Here is a 6,255-nt window from a genome sequence, read left to right as displayed (position 1 = left end):
CCAGCGCAAGATGACAGAGTTGTCGCCAGGCGCTGGCCTTCGTCGTCTGGCGCTGACTCATGTCGTTTGCGACATGATGTATTTTATTCCGAATTTGATTTTCTTTGATACCATGCTATTTTTCCTATAAATAGGGGTCGTATCTCCCTGTTTTCAAATCATCGACATCTACAATCATCAATTCATAATCTCTCTTTCTCTCTCTAAAAGCTAGAAGCTTTCTCTCTATATTTGTTTTCTAAACCTTCCCTCTCTCAAAATTCCTTACTTATTAGTCCTAGACACACCTAGCCAAGCTCGAAGTTGTCTTCGCCCTAGACGTGAAAGGTTTGATATTTATGAGGGTTTGGTCTCAAATCTCTATTTCAATTATTTTATTTAATTGTTTGTTTATTACTTTTCCTTGAAGTTACTAATGCGTGTAATTTGTTATTAGAAAGAGGTACAAGGCATCGAAGTAAGTAATTTAATTTTTTTATTGATTTTTTTATATAGAAATCATGCTTACACTAGTGGAAAAAAATCTCATTCGTAACAGGCTATTTGTAACGGGTAAAGCTTTGCCCGTTACAATTAAGATATTCGTAACGGGCAAAATAGTTTCCGTTACGAATACTTATTTATTCATAACTGGCAAAATAGTGTCCATACGAATACGTATGTATTTGTAACGGACAAATCAATGCCCTTTACGAATAAATAAGTATTTGTAACAGACACTAATTTGTCCGTTACGAATACTATATTACATGTAAATGCCCAAACTTGGCCCAACTAATGAGAGGAGCCCAATACTTGGCTTTTTAGGTTTTAACCTCTTTTTCTCTCATGAGTCCTTCACTCCATATCTCTTTCCTCTCCTCTCCTCCCCTAGCCGTCATTCACCTCTTTCTCTCATTTCAAACTCAGGCCCTCTCATTTCGAGGAGCAACGAGAAGACCTCTGTTTTGTTGGTTATTGTTTTGGTGGTTAACTTGAGTAGCGATTGTGTTCTTCTTGAGACGAGCAACTTGATCGACGGCTTCATACAAGAGCTCCCAAGCGCCGTCGTTTTTGGGCGGAGGTGTAACCGACGGTGACAGAACTCTTGCTCGAAAACCCACTCCGGTTCGACTAGTGTCCGAACCCGGCTAGCGTCGATTGTTGCGACGTTGAGAACAAACAAATTTAGTTTTTATTTCTCAGATCTATGAGTTGATTTTGTAGAACGAATTAGAAGAGATTATTAGCATATTACCTCGGTGTTAGAGTTGGGGAAGTCCTGGAGAGTAGACTAAGCGAGGTGGCGAGCCAACTCGGCTAAGAAATTGTCGTCGCCTTCATTTATATTAAGCTTCTTGTCATTGTTGTTGCTGTCACCACGTTCAGTCTCAGTGGAGCTAATCGGTGAGTCAAGGGACGAGTTAGGGTCAAACCTAACTACTGAAGAATAATTATTAGATAATTTGGGATATCTTTGCCGAGAACTTCAACCATTTTAGATCGTGAGGTAAGAAGTCCTTCAATTGTTTTTTCCACTTCTTGAATTGATTTCTGAGCATCTAATTGTTTAAATTCTTAAATTTGTTCTTGTGAATTCTAATTTGCTTTTTTTTTTTTCCTACATGCAATTTGTATTAGATTCATTTTTGGCATTTGGGGTGACATTGGGTAGTTTTGGGCATTTATGTATGATTGGGTAGTTTTTGGTATTTGGGGTGACATTGGGTCATTTTTGGTATTTGTATTTAATTCATTTTTGGCATTTCGGGTGATATTGGGTAGTTTTGGGTGACATCGGGTTGTTTTGATTTGCTTTATTGATCCGAGGGTTTATTGACGTGTTGTTGTGGTTCGTTGCGAAGAGATCGAACTTTCTAGTGGTCTTTAAGGTTACTATGGAAGTATGGCCTTCTAGAGATACTCTTACCTTTACAGGTATGAAATCTTTATATGTTTTTCATGTTAGGACAATTGCCTGACTTCTTACTGTGTCCATATTTTATTTCTTACATAATTGTTACTTTTTACCTGCAGGCAGCATATTTTGTTTCACAGGGTTTTCGAAGGAGAGACAAAAGGTCTAACTTGCTTCTAGTAAGAGGAAAATTTTGCCTTCTTCTACTATTAATAAACCTTTCATTCTTTCCCTAGTTTGTGTTCAGTGTTATAACTTATAAGTGTAATATAAATGCAGCTAAATTGCCTGAATATATGGCATTGTCTGCAAAAAAAAAAAAAAAAAAAAAAAAAAAAAAAGCCTTATATTATGCATGTCATTACAAAATATCTGTAGTTGCTTTGTGGGGCAGCTGCTAAGTTTACTGTAATGTTTATGTACCTGATTATAATTAGCTCCCAAGTTCCTCTTTCTTACATCGGCTTCTGGATCACTATGATCATTTTGTTGTACGTTCAATGTCGCCTGCAATTTATCATTCATGGTCGTGGGCAACATATTGATTGACTGCCCTCCAAATAGTATCAATTGTATGAAGAAGCTAAATCTATTGTGAGAAGCATGATTCACGTCCAACTTAAATGATGTCAAAATTCGCTATATTTTGAGAAATATGCCCGTTGAAGTTCACCCATTCAATTCTTCCTTGCTTAACACAAGTAATTCATCCCTTAGCTTTTATGCCAAACCTTGATTGAATTTCTAGTTATATTCCAATGATATTAAATTTTAGTAGCTTGAAGGAGAAGTTAGTTTGTTTGTTAGGTAAATGCTCTCTATAAATAGAGATAGCTAGAGAGAGATAATCATGTTGAATATTATGATCAGTGATTGATGTAGTTTGGGAGAGTGTCTTTCCTCTCGAAAGATTGGCAAGGCTGTAATTGGTGATTTGCACCTTGGTTAGCACTAATTCAGTCATATCTTTAATTGTTCTTCCTTTATCTTACTTCTTCGTCCCTTAATCTCTCGTTTTAGTCCTTAATCTCTTAGTTTTGTACTTTTGGTCACTAATAATTCATAGTATTCCACCACTAAGTTTCAGTCATTATTTTCTAGCCAAAAATGTGCTACATGCTTATATTGTGTTTAACTTGTCTGCAGTCTTTGTTTTCAAATCTGGATAAACTCCTAGCACCGGATCGTCCATGCCATAGCAGCTTGTGGTAAGAAATTTCACATGCCTAGATAATTGTAACTTAGGTTAATTGCTATTGCATGGACCAATCAATATTTGATGTTGCTGCTTATAGGTTGTTATTATAGCTGAAAATGTTGTATGTTAAAGTATCAGGTGACTTGGATTTGATACTTCTAGTTCCTACTCCCTAGGACCCTTTTTAATTGCCCCGTATTCCTTTTTGTGTATCCTTTTGAGATTGCTCCATTACCCTATTTGGTTGATATTAGGAAAAGTTTGGTGCATGTCTCATGGTATCACTTTGGCTCGGTGAACATGATTCTCACTCTCTCTCTCTCTCACTCACACACGCGCGCGCGCGCGCACATCATAATTATTGCTTTGTTTCTTGAGAAAACTGAACTTTGCTATATTGGACAATAAAAAAGGGATGAAGGGAGTATCAATCAATTTTTGGATTTACATTTGTGTAGTAGATTTTGTTTCTGTATCATATTCATGTAAACAAGTTGTTGAACGACAATTGGATCCCTTTTGCAGTTCATCAGTCATAGTCTTTTCCAATATGCAAACAATTGCATCTTCATCAGCTTTATGTTCTTGTTCTTAATTGTTGTATAGTAAAGTTGCTGATCATGATTACAACCTTGTAGCAGCGTAGTGGTCTCTCAATTTTGTAGATTGTGCATCTGTACATTCATATCTAAAAGTATCTTTTAAATTAATATGTTTGCATTAATTAGGCCACTCAAGAGCAATCTTGGAAACATGAAGCGTATCTGTTATTCCCAGTTCATTTGGATGGAACTTTGCTCGACAACTCACTTTGCTCGACAACTCAACCGCTATGAAAGCTAGTAAGGCCCTTTTGGTGGATTTAAGTTTGGCTGAAGGTAGCTTAACTGTACAATGACAAATAAGTAAAACATAATGCCTTTAGAGGAAACAAGTATAATTTTTTTTTGAAACCAGGAAAACAAGTGTACTTGAGATTTGGTTTAATTTAGCTATCCTTTTAAAGTTTTAGTCAGTAGTTTATTAATATTAATTGTATATTTTTTTGAAAGAAATATTAATTGTATACTATATTTGTATAAAAATATATACATCTCATTAAATGATAAAATGGTGTGTCAAATCCAGCATTTTGCTGGAATTTTATTTTAAATTGATTATACAGTATTCGTAACGGGAAAACCATAACCCGTTACGGATAACGGGGTTATTCGTAACGGGCACCTGAATCCCGTTAAGAATAACTCCGTTATTTGTAACGGGCTTTTCAGGTGCCCGTTACAAATAACAAAGGCCATCTGTAACGGTCGCATTCGTAACGGACGCTGCCCGTTACGGATGGGCAGTTTTTGCCCGTTACAGATGGCCTTTTTTCCACTAGTGTTAGATTATTTTATTGATTCCTAGTATCATGTGAGGATGTCTTTATTGCTTCCTATTATCATGTTTAGGGTAATAATTAATATTTCTAATATCATGTATGATTGTTATGATACTTCCTATTCTTTCCTAATATCATGTTAATATCATGTTATGGTTAAAGCTTTGATCTTTAATGCTTAGTGACATGCTAGGGTTTGTTATTAATCTTGTTCGTGTCATGCCTAGGATCTTGCTAATATTATTATGCTTTAACATGATTATCATTATTATTATTAATTTGTTATTATCATGTTGCTTGATATATTCATTGTTATTGCTTGATTATGCCTTTTTTTCATGTTTAAAGGAAATTGGTACTTGTAATCACGCTTAATAAGATAATTAATAATCTTGTTTAGGCTAATTTGATTATAATTCAAGTGATCGCCAATAATAGATTTGTTTATGCATTAATATTCAACTAACAAAGATTAAACAAGTTTAGGGTAAACCTATTGATTGTATGTTAGTTAGAAAGCGCACATGAATACGAGAAGAATAAAGTAGAGACCTATTATTAGGGCAGTTTCAGTCTGTTTTAGGTTGGATTTTTAGCTTCATCCCCGAACTTCCAGTCATGGTTCCAGACCTATTGGAGTTAACGATCTCCTGGATCGTTAAAGGGTGTAACCTTCACCCTGTGAACGGTTTACAAGTTCCTAAAACTTGTTGGCGACTCTTTTACTCTAGCTTCCTTCCCTTTGGGCGCCACCATGCTTAAGTGTATGATCACAGAGGGGATCAAGTGTGGGATGGCTTGAAATATTCCCTAAATTTTTTTGGCAACTCCACTAGGGAGGATTTCTTTTTTAATTTCTAAAATTTATTTCGGCAATGATTTAGAATGAGTGGATGAGATTCGAAAAGTTCTAAGTATTTTATGTGCGTAACTTTGATTGACATTTTAGGCATAAGCATAAAAAGGTTCTCTTTGAAAAGACCATACACAAAGAGCCAAAAACATAGGTTTTTACACGTAGGAATTTAGGGAAATATCTTTCACAACTAAAGTCGAAATAATGCTACGAAAAAACTGGAAAATTAAAGAACAGAAAGATGCCGATGCATGTAGGAATTAACACTGAGAAAACAACGTAGCGCCAAACGATGGCGCTGTCGCCTGGCGACAGTGCCAGCGTCTGGCGACGACGCTATTTTCTCGCGCCAAATTCTTCCACTACCGATCCAGAAATCTACCTTGTTTCGACTAATTTTCTAGCACTGTTTATTTGGTTTTACTTCCTGATTGAGTTTTTCCCTTTTTTTTTTGAAACCCATATGTGTTCTAAATATGGACATAACCCTCTTTGAATTCACGATGTATCTACCCAATCGAACGCTTCTGGCAACAAAGGGTACATCCGAGTTTGTTGAATTCATCAAACCATGGAAACGAGTTTAACTCGCGAGGTCCCATCCACACGCGCAAACCTTTCCAAAGGTAAGGCTTCCGCGCGGTGCATCCAAACTGATAGCCATAGACCCTCTTTGACTAACCCATATCCTAAACTTTAGATAAGTAGAGCCATGGTTAGGTTGCAAACTCATTGCATCATATTGTGACTATATGACTACTTGTGCATTATTTCTTATGCATATTTTATGTATTTTTTCCTAACCGTTTGTTTGAATTGTGAATGAGTTAAATAAATAAATTAATGACTAAAGGACTTTGCTAATTTAATTTATTAATTAATGATTAAAGTCTAATAAATTGATCTAACTTGACTTAATACGA

The 6,255-nt window shown here is 35.7% G+C and overlaps 1 long non-coding RNA gene across 3 annotated transcripts; it reads left to right on the top strand.

The window, feature by feature from the left end:
- The first annotated feature begins 792 nt into the window (after positions 1 to 792).
- Positions 793 to 4,106, top strand: LOC145623952 (uncharacterized). 3 transcript variants are annotated; one of them, XR_014110324.1, is made up of 5 exons: positions 793 to 1,489; positions 1,845 to 1,917; positions 2,017 to 2,060; positions 3,044 to 3,105; positions 3,824 to 4,106. It is a non-coding gene; the product is annotated as an uncharacterized LOC145623952 (long non-coding RNA). The 3 variants fall into 3 exon arrangements; XR_014110325.1 differs by having other exon boundaries at positions 2,017 to 2,076; XR_014110326.1 differs by lacking the exon at positions 1,845 to 1,917 and having other exon boundaries at positions 2,017 to 2,076.
- The last annotated feature ends 2,149 nt before the right edge of the window (positions 4,107 to 6,255 follow it).

The sequence above is a fragment of the Chenopodium album genome, chromosome 3 (assembly GCF_948465745.1).
Source record: "Chenopodium album chromosome 3, dcCheAlbu1.1, whole genome shotgun sequence".
In the NCBI taxonomy this organism is placed as follows: domain Eukaryota; kingdom Viridiplantae; phylum Streptophyta; class Magnoliopsida; order Caryophyllales; family Amaranthaceae; genus Chenopodium; species Chenopodium album.
This window is presented reverse-complemented; position numbering and strand designations above follow the sequence as displayed.